This window comes from Coturnix japonica, chromosome 27 (genome assembly GCF_054131305.1).
Source record: "Coturnix japonica strain WE chromosome 27, WE-NBRP24, whole genome shotgun sequence".
Classification (NCBI taxonomy): Eukaryota; Metazoa; Chordata; class Aves; order Galliformes; family Phasianidae; genus Coturnix; species Coturnix japonica.
The window spans coordinates 7853791-7879285 of NC_140689.1; the positions used below are offsets into that span (position 1 = coordinate 7853791).

At 40.8% G+C, this 25495-nt stretch overlaps 1 protein-coding gene across 1 annotated transcript in view; it reads right to left on the bottom strand.

Annotated features, from left to right (window-relative positions):
* Positions 1 to 25495, bottom strand: part of LOC107309412 (uncharacterized) — a 58878-nt gene that overhangs the window by 32111 nt on the left and 1272 nt on the right. The gene's annotated exons all lie outside the window — the stretch shown is intronic.

Genomic DNA, 25495 nt, shown 5'->3' on the forward strand with positions numbered 1-25495 from the left:
TAGCCCTTTCTGACACTGCAGATTAGGCCCTCTCCTAAGGCCTCTTCCTCTCTGTTTCAGTCCCCATGGAATTAAAGAACCAAACCCCTCTACTAGCATTTCACTTTAAGTCTACAGAGAATTTGAGCCAGTTTGGAGACTTAATAAAAAGGTTAACCCAAAGGAGAAAGTGCAAGAAGAGTAAAACAGTGAAGACGAAGATATTTCAGACAATGCCACAATGACATTCCTCTAAGGACTGGTGTTGAGAAGGAGCATCTCATTCCCTTCTCCTCCAGCACTTGCATAACATTTCTCATCTTAATCATTGTGAACCTTCACATCTTCATTTTACAGCCAGGAAAACCCAAAGCTAGAGGTTCAGTAAATGAGTTGTCCCAGATTAGAACACACGTCAGGGAACAAATCAGAAGAACTCCACAGTTACTCTCTCTAGATCCCAGCCTGAGCATTGTTGATCTTAGTGAAATTTGGGCTCCTTCTCTTCAAAATATCCACTATTGCTTTGCTTTGGCTAGAAACTACAAATCCTCCAGCAACTAGTCTTAAGACAATTTACCATATGGGTTCCCTTCTGATATTAAGTGTTCTTCTAGCCCCAAACTCTCCAGTGGACTTCAGTTTACAGTTAATGTGGAGTATCAGGCAGCAAGGGCAATAGCAACAGTTCCTCAATGGACATCGATTTTAGCATGCTCTTTGCTAAGAGCAGAGATGCACAAACATACAGATGAACTAAAATAATGCTATTGCTTTGTCTCGTTTGGAAGGGCTACAGGGAAAAAGAAAAAACTACCAGAGTGAAGAATGGAAATATTTGCTATGTTTGACAGGGGAAGCATGATTAAAAAGCACTGACGCTGAAATAATGACTAAACTCTATCAAGACTAACACACACACCAGCTCATACCACAAGTACGTACCACAATTTGTAATGTGGGTAAGAATATATAAAAGCCATCCTGTCTCAAGGCACACCTTATAACTTGTGGCTATTACCATTAAAAAGACATTTCCCAGAATATCTCACAAGACTCAAAGAGGTAGAGTTGCCTATCAATGCATCTCTGGAAATGGGCCTGCCAGCAGACGCCCCTACATAACCATCACTTCTCTGCTTGCTTGCTCAGTACTCTCTTGAAATTCCCACCCTACACGAACTTCACTAAGAGTACTTCAACCAGGTGTAGCTTGGGTCAGAACATATTGGGATCCTCCCTTGTGCCTAATTCAGTGGCAGATGAGAGCACTGTCCCTGTAACTCAGGCCTGAAAGGGTCTTGTGGTCTTTCTGTCAGGTTTCAGAAACACACTGCAGAAAATGAACTTAACAGCCCCATTCAAACATGTGAGGTCCCAGGCAGATCAGCAGCAGTGAGGTGAGTCTGGCCCTCCTGGGATCGTTTCAGTGCCCCTCACCTCAAGGCAGCACCTACTGCATTATCCATGAGGTGCCAGCATGAACATCAGAAACAATGTAATACAACTTTCTGATCATAGAATCACAATGTTGGGAAGGACCTACAAGATCATCTAGTCCAACTGTCCTCCCATTACCATTGCTACCACAAGCTACTAAACCATATCTCATAGCTCCTCATCCAGACGCCTCTTGAACACTGCCAGGGACGGCGACTCCATCACCTCCCTGAGCAGCCATTCCAGTGCCTGACCACTCTTTCAGATAAAAAGTTCCGTCTTATGTCCAGTCTAAACCTCCTCTGGTACAACTTATGGCCATTTCCTTGGGTCCTGTTTGTTGCCTGGGAGAAGAGGCCAAGCCCCTCCTCATCACAACCTCCCTTCACAATGAAACCTTCAGGCTGGAATCAGATAACCCCCCTCTCAGAGACAGGCTCCCAGGTCTGCATATAAGAGAAGAGATGCTCTGCAATTTGATATTCCCCCAATCAATGACATTTACATGCCTTTATTCACAGACTCCTTCTGATTGTTTTTTTATAGCCCGCACCTGTGCCCATAAAACCCCCAGCCGAACGCTGATCATCATTTATCTTCCCTTTCGCTCTGCCAAACACCAGAGGTAATTTCTTAGTCAAAAGATAACCTGCTTCTCTTTTTTTAATTTTTTCCCTTCATTTCTACATAATTTCTGAACACCTGTGCTTTATGTTGTACTGCAAAACATCAGGCAATTAAAAACTTAGAGAACAAGTGAAAACAAAGCTGTCTGTATACAGAGAATTATACATTAGACAGTAATGGCTACACTGCAGCCATGAGTTAAGACATTAATTTACACGTGTATTCAGCGCTAAAAATTGTTGGGATTTTTTATGTTTAGACTTTAAATTCCAAAGTAAAGAAATTCAAAAGTGAAGTACCCATGGCAACCTTAATTCTATTCATCTTACCCTTGGATGCAGCATTTGTTCAGCAATTACATACTCCTGAGTAAAGCTGTGCCTCCCAGATGATGGTAAAGCAAGGTTAAAGAATTCTCAAAATTAATAAAGTCCTCCCATACACTTGTAAGATTTACAGCTAGGGGCATTCTAAACATTAAAAAGGAAGAAGAACTTTCTTAGTCTTGTGTAGGAAAAACATGTTAATTGCCATCAAATAATTTTCATCTCCACTACACTTTTACTTTTCTTATTCCTTTTCACATTGCCCTCGGTCTCTCAGTGTGAGAAAGAAGCAGCATCTTAGTCATCACAGCACTGGACGCTGGGTTTCTGCGTCTTGGTATGTGCTCCAGTGAGAGCTGAAAAGCAGCATTTGCCATGATCGTTAGGGGATTTTTCCTAACTTCCCCCACTGAATGTTTTTATAATGATTTGTTTAAGTGAGTCAAGTATCATGAGGATGTTTAAGATACAGAGAACCACATCATAAATTCACAGGAATTTTACTATTTATTTCTAGCCTAGTTTTCTAATAGTAGTGTGCTGATATATTCATGCTGTCTGTCCAGCAAATGTGCAAACTGCAAGTCCTCCCCTATCATTTGAGTTCAGTAGCTAACTTCACCCGAATTTGAAAGGGGAGGGTATAGCCTCTAACATAACTGAGTTCTTACAAGTTTAGTGGATGCGTAGGCAGAGTAGAGAAGACAGAAATCAGCACAGCCAGCAACACTCCAGAAGAGAGACAAGCAGAGCAGAGCCGTCTCCCATTCTGCTTTACAGCAGCCAGGTGGCATTAACATACTGACAATGCAAGGCTGCAGGTCAGCCATGGGGTTACTGCAGTAGTGCGGGCAGGAGGGACAAATCACGGGTTTTCCTATTGGCAACATTCTCCAACGCTGCCAATAAGCAAGATTTTTCAGCCATACTGTTTCCTCAGAAAAGTCTAATGCCTCAGTGGATTGAGGTGTTCTCAGCTAAGGGGCACCGTGCTTGATGGAAAGATTTATGTAGCCACACAACAAAGGGCAGCAGAATGAGAATGTTAGGGCAGCTGATACACTTCGAGAAGGGGCTACAGATTACAGAGTTACTGCCGCATTCATCCCAGCAGACACACAAGGCAGCAAGAGGAGACCACTACTCCAAATACACTGCTAAGGCTGAACAAAGAGTTGTATTACTCAAAAAAAAAGTGCATTACTAATATCACAATCATATTAGATAAAAAATAAAATAACAGGATTTTCACTTCTCCCTGCTGGGAAAAAAAAAAAAAAAAAGAAAAAAAAAGAAAAAAAAAAAAAAGAAAGAATAATATTCAGCATTAACTCTGACAATGACAAAATGCATTGGTAATAATTAACATAGTCCTCATTGTAACTTTAGTGATAGTGTGGGAAGTTGCAACTGAAAAATACTCCTCAGCCACCCAATATTCCACAGGACTCTGATGGCAGTTTGGGGCACATAGCAGCACTGCTCCAGAGTCTCAAGGAGCTCTTAGATGGCCCAGTTCCTTGAGAAAGAGCATCTGATACTGAGAAGTATTTTGTGGAGATCTTACACATGTAAAGAAATTTCAGTCGTGCTCAGAATCTAGATAGGTCACATCTACATCTGTCTTCTACAGTCAAAGCTACAAGCTCTTTCTGTGGGCGGAAAGAGCTATGAGCAGCCCTCACTATACACCAAAGAGTAAATGAGACCAAGGAGTACACAGAGAGAAACCCATCTCCCTTGCTTCAGCCCAGTGCCACTCAATTCTGAGCAAAGGTGTCTTCCAAGAGGACTGCAGGTAGGAAGCAAAGCAAATGAAGTTCTGTATACTCGGACACATTTCTCTCCTAATAACAAATATTTGAGGCCACAAATGCCCATCTCTTCCCCATCCCTTTATCCTCATGATGGGTTCCCACCTAGTGGGACCAGGCTGTGCTACTCTAAATTCTGCTTCAGCCCCCTCAGGCCCAAGAATTGTTCCTCTTGGATGAGAGGGACATTTCCCTCCTGAGCCTTCCCCAGCCTCCTCTCAGCAGCAGCTAAATCCTACTATTGGCCCAAGGTCAAGAAGGACCTGCTGGGGATCTGTTGTGCTAACAGAAGGCTGCTGGACCATTATCCTTGTGATGTGAGGGACTTCCTTGCCTTTAAAAGCCATGCAGAGCCCGGAGACTGCTCGCAGCCTCAAAAAGATGGGTAGTTGTGTGGGCTGTTTCACTGGAGTAACCAAGGAGAGGCACCGGAAACCTGATGCAGGAGAGTAAACCAAAAAGCATGGAGATCCTTCTGAAGGTAGACAGGTCAGCTAGGAAGGGCATACAGCAGAGGAGGGTGGAAGGCAGCAGCAGGGAGAAACTTAGAGGGCCAAAGCCAGGATAGGATGCAGAGCATTAAATGTTCAATGGAGTTTCAATTTGAAACCCCCACTTCCCATTGTGGTTTCTTCAGCCATGCCCAGAGGTTGTCCATCAGTTGCTTCTCAGGACAGGGTACATAAGCACTCTCCAGGCATACAAGAAAATGAGTTTCTCTCACAAAACACAGAGTCCATTACTCTCCAGCAAACGCATAAGACTCAGAAAACGCTACCTTGGCTCTGTTAGCAAGTTTATCAGTTTCAGCTCTCACAGAAGCCACACCATTCACATGAGCAGCAGTGCCATTCTCAGACATTTTGTTCTCATTTGAAAAGGGTGATGCTACAGGCAGCTCCAGCTGATGACAGTTGCCAAGCTCTGCGTGCATCACACCTGTGTTCTGAAAGAAGCAGCACTTTCCCCAAACAGGTGAAGAGAGGGAAGCTCACACATCTTCTCTGCTAGCCATCTAGCTGTTAGTGTAGCTGCAGCCCATTCCTCTAAAGTTCCAGTAAAGAAAGCATGTTGAGAGATGTCCTACAGATGAGGCAGCACCGAAGGGGGCCGCCTTGATTAAACCAGGTTGTTCTGCTGAGAGTCCTCAACGCACGCTCTTGGTTATGGCTGTTAGAGCTGCAGCAGGGTGACATGAATTGCCTTTTATCTAATTGGAAAACTCCCACACAGTTTAGAAGTACTCATTTAGACAGGCAAATCAATAAAGGAAATGGTAAGTGTGAGAATATAGTGAGACTATAGAGTCTATGTGGGTCCTGTATGCTTCTGCTTTAAAAAGGTTAACTCTTGCCTTGAAGAGTTTACTGCAATGCCAGCACTTGGAAAACAGCAAAATGGGTAGGTTCTACCCAAAATTTCAGTGAGTAAGTTGGTGGCTGTATATAAGGGCAAGACAACAAGTTTTCTGTTAGAGACCAGAAATTCAAGAAGAGTCACAGAAATTCAGAAGACATTGCAGAGAAGGAGGGAGAGAGGGAAAACTAATCTTAAATGTTACAGCTCTGAGGCTGGCAATGAGATCAGAAGTTTTATTAAAAGGAAAAGGGAGCAAAACCTGATTTGCAAAATAGTAAGGGCTAGAGCTGCATTTCTACGGAGTTCTGCTGTCACAAGGAACATTGGGATAAGGGAAATGAGCAGAGAAATTACTCCTGCTTTCTCACCTAAGAGCTTTCCTTGTCCTTTCACATCCACCTTCATCAGGGGCTCTGCAAATCCCCACCCACAGAGCCGCTCCAAGACTTCAAAACCATTAAGAATAGTTATTCAGTTGCTTAAAAACTCTAGGTTTCAAGGAAAACCACAAGAAAAAGCCCACAGTTCTTACAGTTGCTTGGTTTAGAATTAGTTTTGTTTTTCTTATTTCTCTCTGGCATTCCTTCTCCTAAATCTCCAATCACTTTCACAACAGGCTTATGCTGAGTAGCTTCAGGCAGCTGAGGAAAAAAAAAACAACAACCTGTTTAGCAATGTAAGTTATCTCTTCTCCCACCAATGCTAATAGGAGTTTTGTGCATAAATCAGGCACACACTGATGGGAGGAGAGATCGTGAAATCTATGTCTTTTTTTTTATCCACTGCAGTGAGGGTTTTATTCTCCTCTAATTTACACCAAAATATTGGTCTCAGGAGGAATACTTCTGACACACCTGGTATAAGACAGAGGAGAACTAGGCCCATGGGGTGATAGCAGATAATTCAGCATCTTCATCCAGTGACAAAAGGCAAGTATATTAGAGTACCACAGACTGACTCATAGTGGCTTCTTAGAAGCCAACAGCATGGGATAGGCTGGGATTCATGGTCCAGCCTCATCCATCCTTGCCTTACCATCCCTCTTCTCCACTACAGTCTGGCAACCACACGTTCAGCCCTTCCACACATCACAGACATACAGATAGCCTGGTACTGCCTCACTGGAGGACAACTGGTTAGAAAAAAGGTCTGAGAGGGAGTAGACAGGACTGACAACCACTTCAGACTGAGTATGAAACCTCTGCTAATAACCACTGCATGAGGCACGATTCCACAGAGCTCACTGTGTATTTTTCAGTATAGGACTACTAAAACAGGACATCCCTTGCTTCCTTCTTGCTCCTACTTAGAAACATCAAGAAAGTCTTCATGCAGTGACCTCTCCAAGCCAGTTCTAGGGAAAGAGAGTGCACAAAACAAATGTAACACTGACCATTTTTATCTGGCAAAATTCTGATGCCTCTGGACTGCCAATAGCATCTTTTAACATTGGCTTTCATGATGCCCTCCAAAATATCTGGTAGGTCAGAAGGCAGTCACCTCTGCCAAACACATATCAGGGTTTGCAGCATAGGTCACTGGGGCCAGTATTTCTTTTTCCCTAATGTGGGTAACTGGAGGCAGAACAAATGTCTTAAGAGAGAAATATCATGACCAAGAGAGCCTAATGGAATACAGCTATAGCTGGGATGATCAGGAGCTTCCTAATTGGCATATAAGTGCACAAAAGTAATCTTTTGGGGAGAAGGTCTACTTTCATAACAGTAGACCTACTAAAGATTGTGAGAAAACACTCTGTTTTTCAAATATATATGTATATTATCAGGATTTTATGTAAGGTTTTATATATGTATACGATATATGATAGCTTGAATTCCTTTGTTCATGTTTTCTTTAAAGCCAAAGTTTTATTGATCAGCATTAACAAGCAAAAATAAACAGCCTCTTTAAAAAAAAAAAAAAGGTACTTTTAATTGTACTTATGTTCAGTTGGAGAAGGAAACACATAATAAAATTAATTGATTTTTCATGAGTTTCGTTTCTTACTGACAAAGTGCGTATTTTAATAAGGACTTTATCTCCCCTTCCTTGATCCTACACTGAAGTCATGATCCCGTACTTTGGACATCAGTCTGTTGCCATGGAAATGATCATAATATCGCTCAAAAAAATGAAGTATTATGATTTCACTGCAGGATCAAGGAGAGATAAAATGATAGGCTGCAAGGGATCAAGTCTTCAAGCTGCAAAAGCCTTAGTTACTAACAAAAAGAACATTTACGAAAAACGTCCAATGTAAATTCCCTTACATCTTGCAATGTTCAAAAATTATTTTTCCCCCTATTTATTTTTTAAAGCACTAAAACACTCCACTTCAGTTTGTATTTTTCCATTCTAATTGAAATTAATTTCCCTGGCTGTTTTATTTTTGAAAACACCTGGAACAGGGCTATTATTTCAAAGAGGTAATTATGAAATTAGAAAGATAACTACGATACTTACTTCTTTAATTACGGATATAAATAGGGACTTTAATGCAGAAATTGCTTACAGACATCTTCCTGGATTGCGCTGGAAGAAAACTGCAGAATCTGCTGCTCATCTAATTCCAAGGAGATACGAACCAAGATGAAATGAAGAGGTTGCTATATCTGCTGGAGTTCTGTCTGAAACTCTGACAAGGCCCTTGCCTCTCATAGTTCTGCTTTGGCAACCAGAGCAAAAATTGCTGGTTTTGGTTTTGCCACACAGGAGTGTGCTAAAGGAAGGTGACACTGGTGGTGTTTAAGAGCAGGTGAGATAAGCCCACCCCAGGCACAAAATGGCCACAGTTGGTGTGGGGCTGCCCAAGGCCTTTGGGTCTTCTCCCAGGCCCACAGCACTGTGCATTTGGGTCTCCAGACCAGGAACACCCAGCATAGACCTGAGAGACAGCAGCAACACAGCCAACAATCAGAGCTAAGTGCAGTTATTCACCAGTCCTGTTCAAAGCCCTCTGTTATTTTAGCCGGCCGTAGCAACAGCTATAATTAGGCACTCTTAACACAGCACAGTGCTTTTCAGAAATCAAGGCCCTTTCCTCCTCCACAAGAGCCGTGTCAAGGGGCAGCTTCCACAAGTGCTGGCTGCTGACCCCTCTCTGACATGACTTGATCGTTTGCAGTTATTGATCTCAGCTCTTTTTTCTCCCAAGCCACCTGCCAGGTAATAAAAATCTGCATCAGAATGCAAGGCACACAGGGTGCTGAGAGCCAGCAGCAACATTTGTCTTACAGACCTGGAAACCTGGCAGTGTCAATAGGGGCCAGTTATCACAGCGCTGTGTGATCTTTCTGCTGAGGCTGTAAATAACTTCCATCAGCATCCGAATAGGGACAGAGAGAATCTGCCACATTAACTACAGAAGCGAAGTGCTGCTTTGTCAATGGCAGAAGACACTGTTAAGCAACATAAACAGCGTTGACAAGATCTCTAAAGACTCCCTGAGTTTAAAAGGGAAGGTTTAGGATGCTGAACTTTTGATGCACCATCATTAATCGAGCCTTGCCTTTCTTCTGAATGTGTTTGTATGCATGCCCAATGCAAGCATTTCAAAATGTTTTAATTGAGTCCTATAAGGGTACATGACATTTCACTCCTAGTCTCACTCAGATGGCAAAATTCTGGATCCTTTTGCTCTCCAAAGCACCTCCATATGCCAGTGGAAACAAACAGATCCACTGTTTGAGATAAAAGCATGTGGGCGCTACAGGGATCTGCCTCTTTTCCTACTTACTCTTTCCTCCAGTGTGCAACCCCAGCAAGTGCTTTACATGGCTTTGTACCTGCATTAAACCCCACCTTCCAAAAGCCCACATTGTGCCAATTTTACACTGAAAAGTCAGTGTAGTAAGCCAGCATAATGATGTAATAAAAGTGATGAAGAACTAGAGTTAGTGCCAATGCTTTTGCCAAAGAAGTAAGGCTTACAGATCTGACTGACTGCTTTTCCTATTCCCATTCCAGATCTCTAGCCCTGAATGAGCTAAAGTAAGCTGCAAGAGAAGACAGATTCAGTAAAAATTAGGCAGAAAAATAAGGGGGGGGGGAAGGAGAGAAATAAAGGCAAACTCACAACAGCTGTTCTTCAGCGTGGCACACAGATTTACACAGATCCAAAGTGTGGAAACCAAAGCAAAACAAAGCGAAGGTCCATGCTTACAGAAGAAACTAGTTAGTCTGGGTCTTTGAGGGACAAACTAGACCATACATTTTACAAGGAAAACCCAAACTCCAAATGCATTTTGCTAATCCTCAGACCTTCAAAGATCTTTCCTGCAGTTCTGCCTGTCTCATCACCTGGAGTCTATTAAACATTGTTCACTGAAGAAACTATTCGTCATGAGGGTGAAATTTGCTGAATTTACTAGTGTTTTATGAATCTACAAGAACCACAATCTAGAAGACACATCAGGACACCTTTGATCCCATTTTGCTACCTTACATAAATCAGCTGTAAGCTCAAAGGTGGAATGGTTTTGTACAGTCTCTTCATTTTCAGCAAGATACATTGAAAGTAAGCCTGGAATATGAACGTATTTTTATGCCAAGTGTATTGGCTAGCTTTGGGAACTGATAACACACGTACCAGACTTCCATTTCATCTCAATTTCTTTTATAGATAGTGATTAAAGCCTGTTGTAGTTAAAGGGGTTTCTGAATGCACATATAGAATGATTCAGTGGTTTCGCTCAAGTTTTTGGATGACAGTGGTCCATTCTCATACCACTAAGCTCAGGAGGGATGGGGCAGGGGAAGAGGGAAGTAAACTTATATTTAATCTCCATGAGTAACTATCTCTCAGTAATTGTCACTGAAGTATCCCTGGTGGTGTAGACACAGAAGTTGACAAGACAGTGGGCTTTTTCCTTATTAATACATTCAGATCTAGAGGACCTTTTCTTGCTATCCCAATCTAGTCCCTTTAATAAACAGTAAATTATCTGTTTAGAAATAATCTTTGCTTCAGTCTAGTTGTTTAAAGCATTGCATCAGGAGACATTTTACTCATCTTCTTACTTCAGATAGATCTACAATGCACAGATAAATGGATGGTCATATATTTAAGGAAGATTTTAAATGCATTTTTTAGTAGATGTCAAAAAGGATAGCATTTTATAACCAAAAAATGAACACTGGAAAAAAACAGAAGCAGACATGCTGAGAAAAGTCCAGTCTGCTGTTTTTGTAGATCACAGAATAATTTGACATAGGTTAGGAAATTTCTTTTAACCACTGTCTGTGCCGCCCTTAAACCTTAATGGAGTACAAAGATTACCTTCCAAAACTTAGGACCGCATATTACTTAAGCTTTTCTGGCCAAGTTTTTTCCCCTTTTCTTCAACGTGATTAGAAATATGAAAAGATTTGAACCACTGGAGCTAAGGACTGAGTTCTCCTTTACAAAAAGTAAAATGAGGCAGAACTCCAAAGAGAACACATCTCCAAAACTGAATAGATTGCACCAAACAATCCTTATCTTGAGGTTATGTTTTCCTACTGAAAAACAATAAAAAAACTCACTTATCTAACAATTTCAAATGGGTAGCTTATGAGATCCAGCACTTTGGGGCCACAATATATATATTTTTTAAATGAAATGAATTTATGAAAGTACTTACATTGCATCATTACTCTCAGAGCTAAAATCCTTAACTTAGAATAGAGACTTGAAGCTAGATTTGCTCCTAAAAGCAAGATTTTTCTGGGGAATGTAGTTATTAGTTATCTCCCTGGAAAGTTGCCATTCAGAAAACTTCACTCAATTGCAGCCTTTTCCTGGAAGAAATTAAGCTCCTTATTCATTTTCTTATTTGACTGGAAATTGTCATATCTGAAATTCTTCTTCAGAGCCTGCCCAGGAAGGCCACAATGGTAATGGTGCAAAGCCAGGCTGGAATGAGCGCAGCTAAGGCTGCACCCCAGCTCTTCTTTCCATTGTTTCTCTTTAGGGAGATTCAAAACTAATTCTCCAAAATGAGTGTTGCAGACACCTGCTTAAATGGAAGGCACCCAAAGCTCTGCCTCTTGAAGCTGTGATACCATGCAGGAAGGAACCCTCAAGACATCAAGGACTCAAGTCCCTGCCCTGTCCTCCACAGAACCTAAGAGGGGTATCTTTTCTGTATTCTGTTACAGAGGCATGCAATGCCAGTTTTTTTAGTCAAGAATCCTCCCACCATCATCCCCATTGGGAAAAATAAAATAAAATAAAATAAAATAAAATAAAATAAAATAAAATAAAATAAAATAAAATAAAATAAAATAAAATATAAAAAAATCACATATAGCATTAGTGGAGGCCTCTCCACCAAGTACCCAATCCAGAACCAGTAGAAGCAAAAAAAGCACCTTCTCTCCTAGACTTTTTACTCAGATGTAGCAAAGGAGTTTCCTACAGCCTGTCACCTAATGCAGAACTCAGCAATGATGAAGTAACACAAATCAGTATCACCCAAGGATTCTACCTTGTTTATCATACAAGATCTACAAATTCTGCAAATTTAGACCGATTTCAGTAACTGCATCTTCAAAAGCCAAGATGGTACACATACTACACTGTCACATTGTTGCATGACCTCTAACACCCATTGTATTTCAAATTATTTTCCAGCATTACTAATGCTGAAGAGCACATATTTTCAAGTTCTCATTCCCTTTTTCTTTTGAGATACTTTGATGACTCATATTACGAAGTTTTATTACAACACAAGTATGATTCTGCTTGCGTTCACTTGCGTTCAAACTGGATCCCCAGTGAATTAAAAGTCATATACTTCACATACAGCTGCAGAGCCTGATACAGCTCCTCTACTGAAAACTGAGTCACTTCCAGATGAGACTTGAAACCAAGACAGTGTTAGAAGACTCGCTCGGTCTTCTGTGCACACACACACAACCAGACACAAAGCTCTCCCAGTTTCAGCACTATTCTTTTTATAGGCATTTTATAAAATCATTGAGCTTTGTTTTTTTTAAAGTGACATTTCTGACACCAGCAGCCAAGAAAACAAAATAAAACTGAAGTTAAAGCTGTTGTTCTACATTTAATGTGCTGCATTGTGAGGCAACACGGGTCACACATCTGCATCTGTCACTTTGAAATGCGTCTGGCAGGTCTTGACAAAAAACAAAGATCAATAAGGTAAAAGGCATAGCTGGACATTACAAGCAGTGCTGGCCATCACCGCCTGGTCCCCAGGCTGACAACACTTGTGCACCCTGTGAAATGTCCTAAGTTGCAACAAAGCCTCCTATGCAAGCATGGTTTTTGTTTTAGTTTGGTTTTCTGTCTTTGTTCACTTTTCAAAGCTCATTCTAACATGGTTTCATAACCAAAAAAATAAAAAAGATAAAGTTTCTTGTTTTGTATAATTTGGCTTCCTCAGATTTGCTAATTCTGCTGAATTCTCCTAGTAACTGCCTCACTATGTAGCACGCAGCAGAGGTCTGATACCTTCCCTACTGAGACAAGTAGCATTGCCTTCTCCTTTGGGCTCTCCATACTCTTCCAAATTATTCTGATTGATATAGACCTCGATCCATGCTAATTATGCAGAGCTTCCCTTATAAAGTGTAGTTGCCATAGGAACAGTACCGGGTGAACAGGTGCGTGGAAAGCTGTGATATATTAAATGACAGCTACCCTCTGCCACTGCGATGCAGATTGCCATTCTCAGGGTTTATTTATAGCAGGTAGTAATTAATCTGTGTGAATCTCATTTCATTGAGACGGAAAAAACAAAAACGCACAGAATCATTAGCAAGATTCCTAATTACATCCATACCTTTGATTCTCAGAATTTTGTTGCCATCAGACAACCCTAACACAGAACTACTGGATTATTATTTGTGTGGAGCTGTCATTATGAGAAACTCTAAGCTGTCGCCTGTAACAAATACCTTCTTACAGCTACCACATTAAAACTTGCATTAGCGTTGCTGCAGTGGAGCAACAAAATAGTTTTTACCCTTTAAAAAAGTAAAGAAACAAAAAGGAGATATAAGCTTTAGTTGGCTTTTAAATGGAGGCTCCTAATTCTGGAATGGGAATCAAGTGTACAGAAACCTGAATTTAGCCCAGACACCAACTGTTTCTGTGCCTGAAGCAAGCCCCTTAACCTCCGTTTCTCAGTCACTGTCTCTCAGGTGTTAGGTGAACTAAGAGCAAACAGTCTGAAAGCACTTCAAAGATGAAAAAACGACTCGTTATGCTATGAAAGGGATAAGCACTGTAATTTAAATGACTGCATGAAGTAGACTTATCTACCAGGCATACCAGGCATGACTCAGCCTGGTGTCTTAGAGCTGCTTGCGTAAAGTAGATAAGCTTGAGAAGACAAAACTAAACTACATTTTCTGTGGCTGATGAGAACAATGATTCTCATAGCGAGGCAATACTAGCACCAGGTAGACTACGTGGATCTTGCCTGTGTCTCAGTTTTCATCCTCTTGCTTTCTTATTATTATGTTTATGATCACAGCAAACACTCCAAGAAAATAGAAGTGATAGAAAATGATCACATTCTCAAAACACTCTTCTAAAAGTTTTGTCAGTACACATCTCAGATGAAAACATACAGTGATTCCCAGTCGCTGTTAGGGATGCCGTTGGAAACATTCTTACAGGCAAGTGTTAGAATCACAGCAGTGTTATGGGATACCCTGCAGAACATTATTCTAGAAATCATGCAAAGGATCCACATCAAGATTTAATTTCAGCTACATTCCAAAACAGCATTTCGTTCGTGGTTCACCAGGTTCATATTAGAACCCTGTAGGCAACAGGTAAACTTGCAGTTCTAAGATAAAGCAAAAAATCACAATGATGTAGCAATTACTCATTTCTTGAATAGACCCAGTTAAATCACAGCATGAAAAATGAAGGCTACATTGGTATATGCCTAACCTGCTGGGAAATCCTCCCATGATAAAATCCTTCTTGAGAATATAAATATTTCACAGAAATGGGTTACACATGGTCTGAACCCTGATATTAATCACTGCCTACTCAGACCCTGACCTAGTTTTTAAGCTAAGCACATTCCACCTTTGCAACAGGCTCTACCAAGCTTAGTTCTGATGCTGGATAATACAGGGCAATAGAGAGAACATAACTCCTGCTATTGAGAAACTAAATCCCCTTTTACTGAGTCTTATACTAGACCTGCCTATATTTGATCAAATCCAAGAGATCTGATGAACATGAATTGAAATTCATTAGCAGTGTTTCCACATCATTATAGAAAATGAGGTCTCAGAACAATGGAAATGAGTTACTCTTGCAGACGAGACTGTTTCCACATCCAGGCTTGCATGCTAAAGCTTTCTTCCAACTGGCCAGGAAGACCCACACCATTCTTAGTCTCAAGCAGATATTGCCCTGTTAGACCAGGCACAGCTGGAGAATGGGATGCTGTAACTTTAACTGCTGCTTGTATCCAGCATGAGTCAGGGACACTGAGCAGCCTGCAGACAGTTTATATGTGCTTTGTACCAGTTAAAATGTTGCTAAACTGGGCAAACCCAAACAGATTCCATCCTACTTCACGCAGCAAGAGAGGCCTGAGTATTAATGCAAAACTTTAGTTGGCAGGATATCAAACCTGAACCTCTCAAATCAGCTCATTGCTCAAAAATCCCCATTCAGGCCAATTTTTTTCCTAAGTGTTCCCTGCCTAATTAAAGATCCCAACCTAATTCACAGGTCAGAATTCCTCATGTTTTCCTACATCTGCCACAGGCCTCAAAAAATGAAAGAACACAGAGGCCAGCTTGGCAATTGGGAGCTCACATCTACTGGATGTTAACATGTAACCTCACAAGTTTCATCAGTTCCTTCAAAATCACTTCTTTTATCCCCAGTACCTGAATTGTCAGCTAGGAGAAGCTGCTGATAGCTTCTGAAGCTTACTGCATTACGTACTTGGTCTTCAAAACCAAAACCACATGGAGAACTGACCTTTGTAAACATGCTTTTTTCACTGTCTCTTCCTGATGCTGCTCCTTTGCTTACTGCACCTCACCATGGAGTCTAGTCCCAGTCAGACTGCAGCTTCCCCCAATAGGACCTCTCTCATTTTTAATCACACAACCACAGAACAGCAATAGTTCATAATGTAGTATATAACAGAGTTATGGTCAATCAAGGACATGGGCAAGAAAAGCACTGAATGGAAAGAGAAAATACTTCATTCTCCCCACCTCTCGCTAAGAGATGTTGGGGGGGGGGGAAAAAAAAAAAGACAAATTCTTTTACACCCAGGAGCTTGTCTTTTTTTTCCTTCCAACTCTACCCATTAGTTTAATAAAAGACAGTACTTGCTTTGCCTAATAATTATTAGGTCTAATGTCAAGAGAGTTAAGGTCTTAGTTAAACTCTATTTAAGCAGGATTTTAAATTTAAGCATGCAAACTTAGCACTCTTTACTGTGAGAGATCCCTTGTGTGCCTGTGTAAAAGAAGAAGGTGGACTGTATGGGTCACTGCTAGAACTCATTTAGAAATAGCAACCTGGATTATTTTTTTCTCCTCTCCCTTAGCAAAACCAGAAATATTAAAATGCAACACATGATTTCCACTAAGGCATTGGTTTTTACATGAAGCATATCAAGTACTCCATTTTGAACGCCTCCTCAGGGTCTCCCTTCTAAAGAAGCATCATGCAGTTCTAAGCTAAGGACCATACAACAGCCCTCTTCTGCAAATTCACATTCAGCTTGTGATTACTGTGTCACTTTTTCTAGGTGACACGACGTTTCTGCATCCAGAGGACAAGAGGAAAAGTTTTTCTGTTCTGCTAACGCAGGTTCCAAAGGTCTGATTCCTTATGAATCCATAAAAACAATCTCACAAGAGTTAACGCAGAATCAAAACTTATCACAGACTGATTACACCGCTGGGAAAATTGTCAGTAAAGGAAAAAGGGACCCACTATAATAACCCACATTCAAATTCCACTGCATGGCTGAAAAAGAGTCAGCTAGAATGACATCCAAACTAAATTTAGATTTATGCAATCTGTGGAAAATACGTAATAGCCATCAAGGTTTGGGTCCAGCAAACTTCTGGACAATTAAGGAAACCTTTTGTTGTTGTTTTGTTTTTAAATCAACAGGATTAACAACACACAGGAAATGGTCTTTATGAAGAAATCCAAGGCCTGCCTATCCAACTGTCTGTACAATTAATTGTCCGGTTTACTTCATGCTAACTTTGTCTTTCAGCCAAGCCAGCAAAGAGTTTCTCTATAATATTTACAAGAAAGCTTCATTTCATTTCAGTCCTTTCCCCCAATCCCAAAAGGAAACTTCTCTTTTCTTCATTGAACACACTCCCCTTTTACATTGCTTTGATAATTCCCACTTCATCGGCCTTTGTCAGAACTGTCATCTTTTCACTTCTGGAAAACCTTACTGGGATGTATCTCGGGACATGGCATCAGTGACACTTTAGTGACCACAGAGTTTGCTGTTGAATGAGCCCAACCTGCTGACCCTCAGATTAGAAGTTACGTACCACAGCAGGTCTCTGCTAGAGCTTCAGAGCAAGCAGCAAAACAGTAAAACATTTGGTAGGGAAAGGAGAGGCATCATCAAATAGCACAAACTTTCAATATATGCAGAGACAGGAGGAAAGCTATCCATTGCAAATATTGTATCATTTTGGTTTATTTTCCAATCAGCCTCATCTTTCTCTTGCTTACCAGATTACTGCAAGGCACGGCTGCAGTTGTCCCAGGGCTCCCAGGCTCTGAAGGCAGCTTTCACTGAAGAGAATGGATTTTCCTCATAAGGATCCTCACCCTTCCTGGAAACTCTCAGTCAAGCATGCTCTGTGTGCCACGCACCCTGAACCAACTAGTTTAGACCATGCTTGTTTAGACAAAGAAAAAGGAAAGATCAGATCAAATTTCACTGGGACGTTTGAAGCCACTGAGGACTGCCAGTCCCACAGATGGCAAGCCTAGAAGAAACAACCAGCAGAAAAAATTAAGGGCACAATTATCTCAGAAGATACAATTGTTACAAGGTACGAGTGCACTGTATCCTAAAAATTTATGAAGAAACTTAAATTTATATTTATATACATGTATGTATGTATATACGTATACATACATACATAAAATAGATATTCAAAGAGAAGAGATGAGAATTCAGAGCCATCAGCTGCTATGGGACATCGATAGTCCATTGTGATGCAATTCCTGATCATTTTAGCTAATAAGCCAATAGATTGATCTACCCATGCAATCCCTACAAACCCAGCTCTGTGCTCAGCAGGCATTTTGCAGAGGATATTGCATCTTTTTTACTGCAGCTTGAAGTAGATCAAAATTCAATCTCAGCAGAGGCACAACCAACAGCTGCTGCTCCCTAGCACAGAAAAAAGCCATTGGAGTGCTTTTCAAAGCTAACCTTCTCAAGCTTGTGCCTGTGACCTGCTCCCCTCTCCATTCTGACCTCACCCAGGAAGCTTGCCTTCCTTGTAGCACATTCATTTTGTCTCTTTTGCATGGGTTGTACAGGCTGCTGTGTTTTCTTTTCCATCCACATCTTCACCCTCATCCTTCCCCCTACCTTTTTTTTTACTTCTTTTTTTATACTGTGCAGGCAAGCTGCCAGCATTAACACTTTGGTTAAGGACTAAGCTCAATCATTGGCCTGTTTCAATACAAATCCCTGAGCTGCTCTCCTGGGGGAAACAGGTTCTTCACTCCCCACTCCTCATTCAGTTTTCCCTCAGGAAACACCCGGCAGGGAACAGGCAGGGACTGGCACTGTACCCCGGAAGGACAGAGGAATAACTGGCTCAGACACTGCCCTCAGACCCAATGCACCTTCGTTCAGTGAGAAATAAGGTAAGCAAATAAAAAAGCAGGGGAGAAGTTTCTCACCGCTTGCCCTACTCTGCTTTTGGGACATGCATCCAAATAGCTCAGAACTGTTCATACAAACACCTCATAGTGTGCACATCTCCATTAAATCAACACAGAAGCTTTTCCAGATAAATCTTCTCTGGAGAACAAACTTGGAAAACACGTGATTCTATTTCTTTCCTCACCTCATTAATTAATGTGGGAGCGTTGTCTGACTCCCACATCCAGATCTGCTGCTGAACTGGTCTCTCTGGGCTGCTCTGCACATTGAGGCTCTTCTCACACATTACCACATGCCTCCTGCTCATCGAGATTCAAGTGCAAAACTCACACATCTATTTTTTTGTCTGTTTACCGATCAAGACGAAGGTATCCTAAATTGACCTTTTCAGGAATTGCTGTCTTTAATACAGTTACTCCTCTAAGAAGCCCAGCCCTACACAACCCTATCAGAGTAGAGAAACAAAACAAAAAAGGGAGAGTGGTGCCCAAGGTTCATGTTCTCCTCCACCTGCATACAAACCATTCTCACTGGATTCTGTCTTTGAAGCAGCTTTTACGCCAGCCTGCAGCCCGCTGTCTCTTGGGCAGAGTGCTTGTACTTCCAAACACAAACACCTTCCAGCAGGAGAGCAACTCTCAGCAGTTCTCCTCTACTCTTGTTGTCTCAAGCATAGCAACCTTGTTTAGTACGACTGAATATTAAGACAGTCTTAAAAACATGTTCTTATCTTCCTCCTTGCCCCACAATTGCTTCTAACTAATGTCTTCACTGATGTAGCAAAGTTATAAGCAATTAGTAAGTTCTAAATAAGGTGATTTGGCTTGCTGCAGGTTTTTGTTCTGAATTTAAAACTTAAGCATTTTTTCAGTGCCAGCCCGTTGCCTCCAACAGTCAAGACAAACAACCAAGGAGCGAGTTTTAGGACTGAGTCTCCCCTCACCTTAAGAATTCTAATCCACACCTTTTCACAGCACACAGGTATACCTTGCCAGTGCCTGATTATTCCAGGTCACTCAAACCCTAGCTAGTGTGCGCACAACTCACCAAGGCAGACTGCTGGCTTCTTGCCCCCTCAAATCATCTTCCCAGCTCCAAGGCAGTCACAGGACACACTCAAGATGTGTTTCATGAATAAACTTGTTTGGAGTCACAATGCCCAAACAGGTCACAGAATTAGTCCAAGAAATAAACTGATGTGGGGCAGAGGGAGTGACGTCTTCTTTTTCACCCAGGTCATCTCAAGAGTCAGCTTTCCAGCACAGACCTGCAAACTGCAGCACAAGGCACCTGAACCACATGCCAGCTTTCTCCCTGAGGAAAATAGATAGCAGAGCCAATCCGACTCCTTCAGAGAAGAGCAGCTAGTCAGACAGAAGGAGAGAAGGGACTACTAAAAGCTGAGCCAATCCAGCAATAGGAAGCCAAGTCAAATCCATAAAGATATGTCCTTGGTTTTGGATTTTGGCTTGTTTTAAGGATTTTTCTCGGTGGTGTTCATGTTTGGTGAACTTTTTGTTGTTGTTGTTCTTGTGTTTTGTTTTTTAAAGATAGTGTTCTTGAAGAGTTAAACTCACTCAAGTTCATTTTACAATGAAATCGGAATGTTTTAGATGGAAACAACCTCTTATAAGTGTAATCCTATATTCCTAATAAGCAGAATTAACAGTTCTAGGACCATTGTTCTCTCACACACTGTAATGGAGAGCATTATACCAGCAATGGACCATCTGGAACAACAGGCAGGGAGAGCCTTGGAGGATCAGAATGGATAACCATTTGCAGACTACATGGTTTTGGGGGAGTGAGACTTTAATAGCAGAGTGCAAGCATCTGTTTTCCCAGATACATGATCTGATTTGAACCATGACTCTTTGATACTGGTACCTACTGTTTTACTAGAGCCAAGTGGCTCTAAACAATGTCTATTCAGTTACTGCTAGAGAGAAATAAACAAGTTAACAAGCTTATTTTCAATAAAGTTTAGAATTGGAAGAAGAATCTACTTATGTTGTGTAAATCTCCAGCTAGAAATTAAAATATCTGGACTTGGCTTAATTACATTTTGAATGTGGCCCCCAATAGGACTCTGTAACCTTTAGGGTTTAATAACTTCAGCTCATTTAATGTCCTTTCATTACATTACTGTAGCAATCCAAGAGTAAGGTTTGAAAACTAAAACTCTGTGCTTCCTCCTGGGCTTTCCCATATGTTCACCATCTTTAGCTTAGACTCCCAGGATACTCACGCCAAGTCTTACAAAATTGCCTTAGCAGAACAGAAAAATATCTTCTTTCACTTTATTCTATATACTTATTCTTTGTAGAGGAAGGAAAGGGGAAAAAAAGTTTGCCAAGCAATGCTCTGCTGAGTACCTACAGAAGATCCTGCCTAACTTCATGGAGAAAATCCAGGCAGCTCTCCTCATCCAGCCCCAGGAATAGGTCAGATAGCAAGGTACAGGCCCAAGACTGGCTGCTATGTTATGACCTGTTAAAAGACAGATTGCCCGACTTAAAACCTGCCACTAATAACCATGAATTTGAAAAACTCTGGATGAAGAGTCATAGAATTAACCAGACTGGAAGAGGCTTTTGGAGGTTGCATAATCCAACCATGCTCAAAACAGGGCTAACTTGCCCTAGTTGTAACAGCAAAGGACCCATTTGACAAAGTCTCCTACAGCACCTCCACTTCTCTCCTATGCATTATGTCAAATGAAGTGTTTTAGAATGTGGTTCTTGTGCTGACAGGCAGAATTAAAACATCTGGAGACTACATTTTCACATCTATGAACTCTAATGTCAAGGCAAAAATCATACTGGTGTGCAGGAAAGCAGAACCACAGAAATGCAGAGCGGGAGGCCAGTAGATGGGAAGCACCTCACTGCAGGAACCACTCTGTGCTGACACCACAGGTGGGATGCACATCACTGAGCTTCAGAGCTGATGACTGTGATACAAACATCTACTCTCCCTCCATAATCAGTGGAAAGAAATAAACCTCTCAGGCACAATTAATCTGACCTATTTAAGTGTTGCTTTAAGATAGCAGGAATTGCACTCGAGAATCTACTGACTGTCCTGATGTGATCTCCACTGACTCTAAAGAGACATAGTTGTAAGGAGATGAATCCTACCCAGTGATTGCTTTTACTCACAGCAAACCTTAAAATAGAAATAATGTGCATATGTGAACAAAGCAGGGGTGGAATATACCTTTCAAAGCCAATACCACTCAATGGAGACTGTAAAAGGATAGCGTTTCTCTTACAGTGAATAGATACAAATCTGTACAAAAGACTATAAAAATACATAGACATACACTTATAAGTGTTTCTCAGAGTTCCTTTCAACTACAATTTCTGCATCTCCAGGCAGCTGTCCCCCTTCATTAACAAGTGCGAATACATATCGAGATGCCTCTGACTCCACAAACAAACTGAATTCATGCTTTTACTTTACAGGGTGCTTTAAGAAAAAATATATATGTGTATATATATATATATATATATTTTTTAATGACACTTCATTAATTTTTTTTCCTAAATCCTGTTCATAATAAACTAATTTCTCATGGCCCAATAACAGTGTGGATAGGAGGATGTTCTCTCCATGGATTAACATCAGGACTGTAAGTCCCAGTGCCACAATTTGGCCATGCCCACACAGACAAGTACTCTTCCCTCATTTGCCACTAAGGAAAGATTAGGACATCGTTTAATTTCTAGACTGTTCTAAATCCAGAACTGCTAGAAACAGAAAAGACCAAGATTCTTTTGATTCAGAGCTACTAGATATTGGAAAACACTGTGAAATTAATGCAACAGCCCAGAAAGGGAATGCAGTACATGGAGTGCTAACGCACAGATATAGAGTCTGCTGGCATATTTTTTCTTGTCTAAAAGCAGCCATAAGGAAGAGGAGCTCTTCAAAGCTCAAAGCCCAAGAGGACACAGCAGTTGCAATGCTCCACTACGAAATGAGAAATGCATGCAGGACATTTCAGCCCTATTGTGAACCTATTTCCTAAGAGAAGGTCAACTCAGAGAGGCACGGAGGGTATTCAAAAGGCAAAAGCTTTTGACCCACAGGAGCTGTTGCTATGCCTGATATGGCTCTGAACAAAGACAACTGTTAAATCCAGGTATTATACACATATAGAGCACTTATACTTGAGTGCATAAAATAGCCACTAGGGCAATTACCATTTAAAACCATAAAGGCAATGTTATAACAGAAGTCTAGTGTTGAACATCCTCTAAATATTATGGTTAAGGTTTTAAGCCTGATACCTACTCCACTACAAAATGAACGTGAAAACTGCAGCACCAGACTATAATCCGACGTAGGTTTAATCAAGACTGAAATTTGTCACTACAGACCTACATTTAATTTAACAAATACATAGGTGAAACATCTGTGAATCTACCACGGCAAGTTTCAACTTGATGTTATGCACCCCATGTTTAACACAGGCCAAAAAGACAAAGCTCTGATGATGGAAAGCCTCAAATCAGGAACAAACAGCTCCAGATTTGTATGGCTTTGTACTGCTGCCACAGCACCCATATATGTCATTTATGTATACAAATCCACTCATACACACTGCTGAGCTATTACCAAATCTTGAAAGGAATTTCCCAGCTGCACAAAAATGAACTACCACTTGGGCTAGCAAATGAATTTGTATGTGCAGCAATAACATCTGATTGATGTCACTGTCACATTCTCTTTAGTTTCAGAGAATTTGATAACCCCATCAGATACTGCTGCTGTGAGGAGAATCCCTATTTGTTAATCCAAATGGCATCTGTTACTGGAAAAAAGTAGAGACATCATTCCTCAAAGATGCAGTTCATATACTGTTGTTCATATATTCCCAGCTAGACATGATTTCAAGTACTCTGAAGATTAAAGAGGAGCTGTTTTGTGTTTCAATTAAGAAACAATTTGAATCAAACAATCAGCTTGCCTGCTCCTAAGGAATTATATTCTCGGTACATATATTTATGCCTACACAAATTACCTTTTGTGCATTCTCCTGAGTGTGTGTGGCATGTAGCTGTGTGTTGAGCTGCCCAGTGGGTGCTGGCAGACACCATACCTCTGTACTCATATTTGGGAGGAAGACGTACCAGCAACTGCCCCTAAGAAGTGTATTTATTGATGCTTGTACGCAAGTATGTCATGATGACCCATCGCTTCAGTTTTTCCTTCTGATCTCTTCCCCTCCCCTGCAAATCTCTGCTGAAGGCATAACAGTCCTTGAAGTATAGTTTTAAAGCAGATAAATGATTTCATTTAGGACTCGCCATAGATCCCTTTTTGTACCCAAGCTATCAAGACCAGACACTATCCTCTTCAATTCTGCTAAAAGAGCAGAATGATACAAGTACAAGAACAGAGGTAAAAGTTGAATATGACAAGATTCATGTTATAGTCAGACATCAATTATATTACAAAAGAATTTTCATTTGTGTCTCTAACAGCTCTAGAAATAAACAAAAGGAAGGCACATATGATTTAAAAGTTACATCCGATTTTTAAAAGCCTACTTTAAAAGTTCTGATTCCTATAACATATGTAAGAGCATTGAAAATGGAAGAAGCACATGACTCTAAATAAGTACACAAAGGTTTAATGCAATACAGGGTAGGCAGTGTAACTGCCACTAGTGAAGTTGCAAGAGCAATTGACCTTATAGGACAATGATATTTTAAGTGTCTATAAACTGGTAGTAAAGATGTTTCAACATTAAGTGCCCATATAAGACTTCAATAATGTTTGCGGGGTTTTTTTTGAGTACTTCATGTTTTACTACACTGCATTTCTGGTAATAACAGAGCAAGTAAAACACAGCTTAAGATTTATAGCTTAAGATGGTCAAGAAATAAAGTCAAAGTTTTCTTTAAACGTAAATAATTTCTGCTCTCAAAAAATAACCTTAAATATCCATTGTTCACTATGCTCTCAATAAAGCAGTCTTTAATGAGACACTAAAATTTGTTTGTGGAGACTTGTTTTGTAACAGCACTGAGGACAAATCTATTCTAGCGTCATGTACAACCGTAACAGTGTTCCCTTTAACTTATCATCTTACACTACATTTTTAAATTAGAAAGACCAGATTATCTTTAACTAGCTAGTCAGCTGCAGCTGATGCGCTGAGGACCCCACAACTTCAGGTTTCTCACTCATATTGTGAGAATGGCTCTTCCTTACAGTTTCAAGCACCCAGGACTGACAAATGAAAACCTAACATGATGCACTCTGCCACAGCTACTGAATGAAATCTTGAGTGTGCAAAGCATCTGACCCAAAGCCCAGATGTAGACATGAGAGGCGTGCAAAGCGTTTCCATTCAGAAATGAGCACAACAAAGCAACTTTGATTTCCCATGAATCTGACGTCCAGGATGATCAGAAGGGTGAGCGAGCACAGTGATTTTCAACCTGAGATCCATCATCCAGAGACACTGAGCCTGTTGGCCCAAGCCCCATCATCAACTAATGCAATGTGGGACTCTTAGAGATGCCATGAATTCTGCAGGTTTCATTAAATGCCAGCAACTGACCAAAACATTCATAGGACTGCTCGTAAGTGTGGAATTTTGAAAGGCACAAGTTTCCCAGCCAATCAGACTAGTTTTCATATCTCCTGAGCATTATGTACCAGCATTTCCTATTTCCCTCTGATATTTTTATAATAGAAATTTATTACAAGAATTTAAATTAGCATCAACAAGATTAGTTAAGAGGTTTGTGACTTTACTAGTTTCTAGAGCATCCCCCTCATGTGATTTGACACGTGGCTGAAATTGGTTAAATTAAGTCAATGAAAAAGGGCTTGCATTACATATTTTGTTCAATTGCATCTATGCCGATTCACAAATTCTTCTTGCTTATAAAATGAAAGAGTCTGAAGTTAAATTGGATTTTATGTCATTTCCTTTAGGTTCTGCCCATAGGTTAGTACAGTGAGGTTACAAGAGTGTTCATGAAGAGCAAAACTGCTTTCCAGTTATGATTCTATGAGACTGGGCTCTTCCTACCTCCTCTCTTCACAGCAA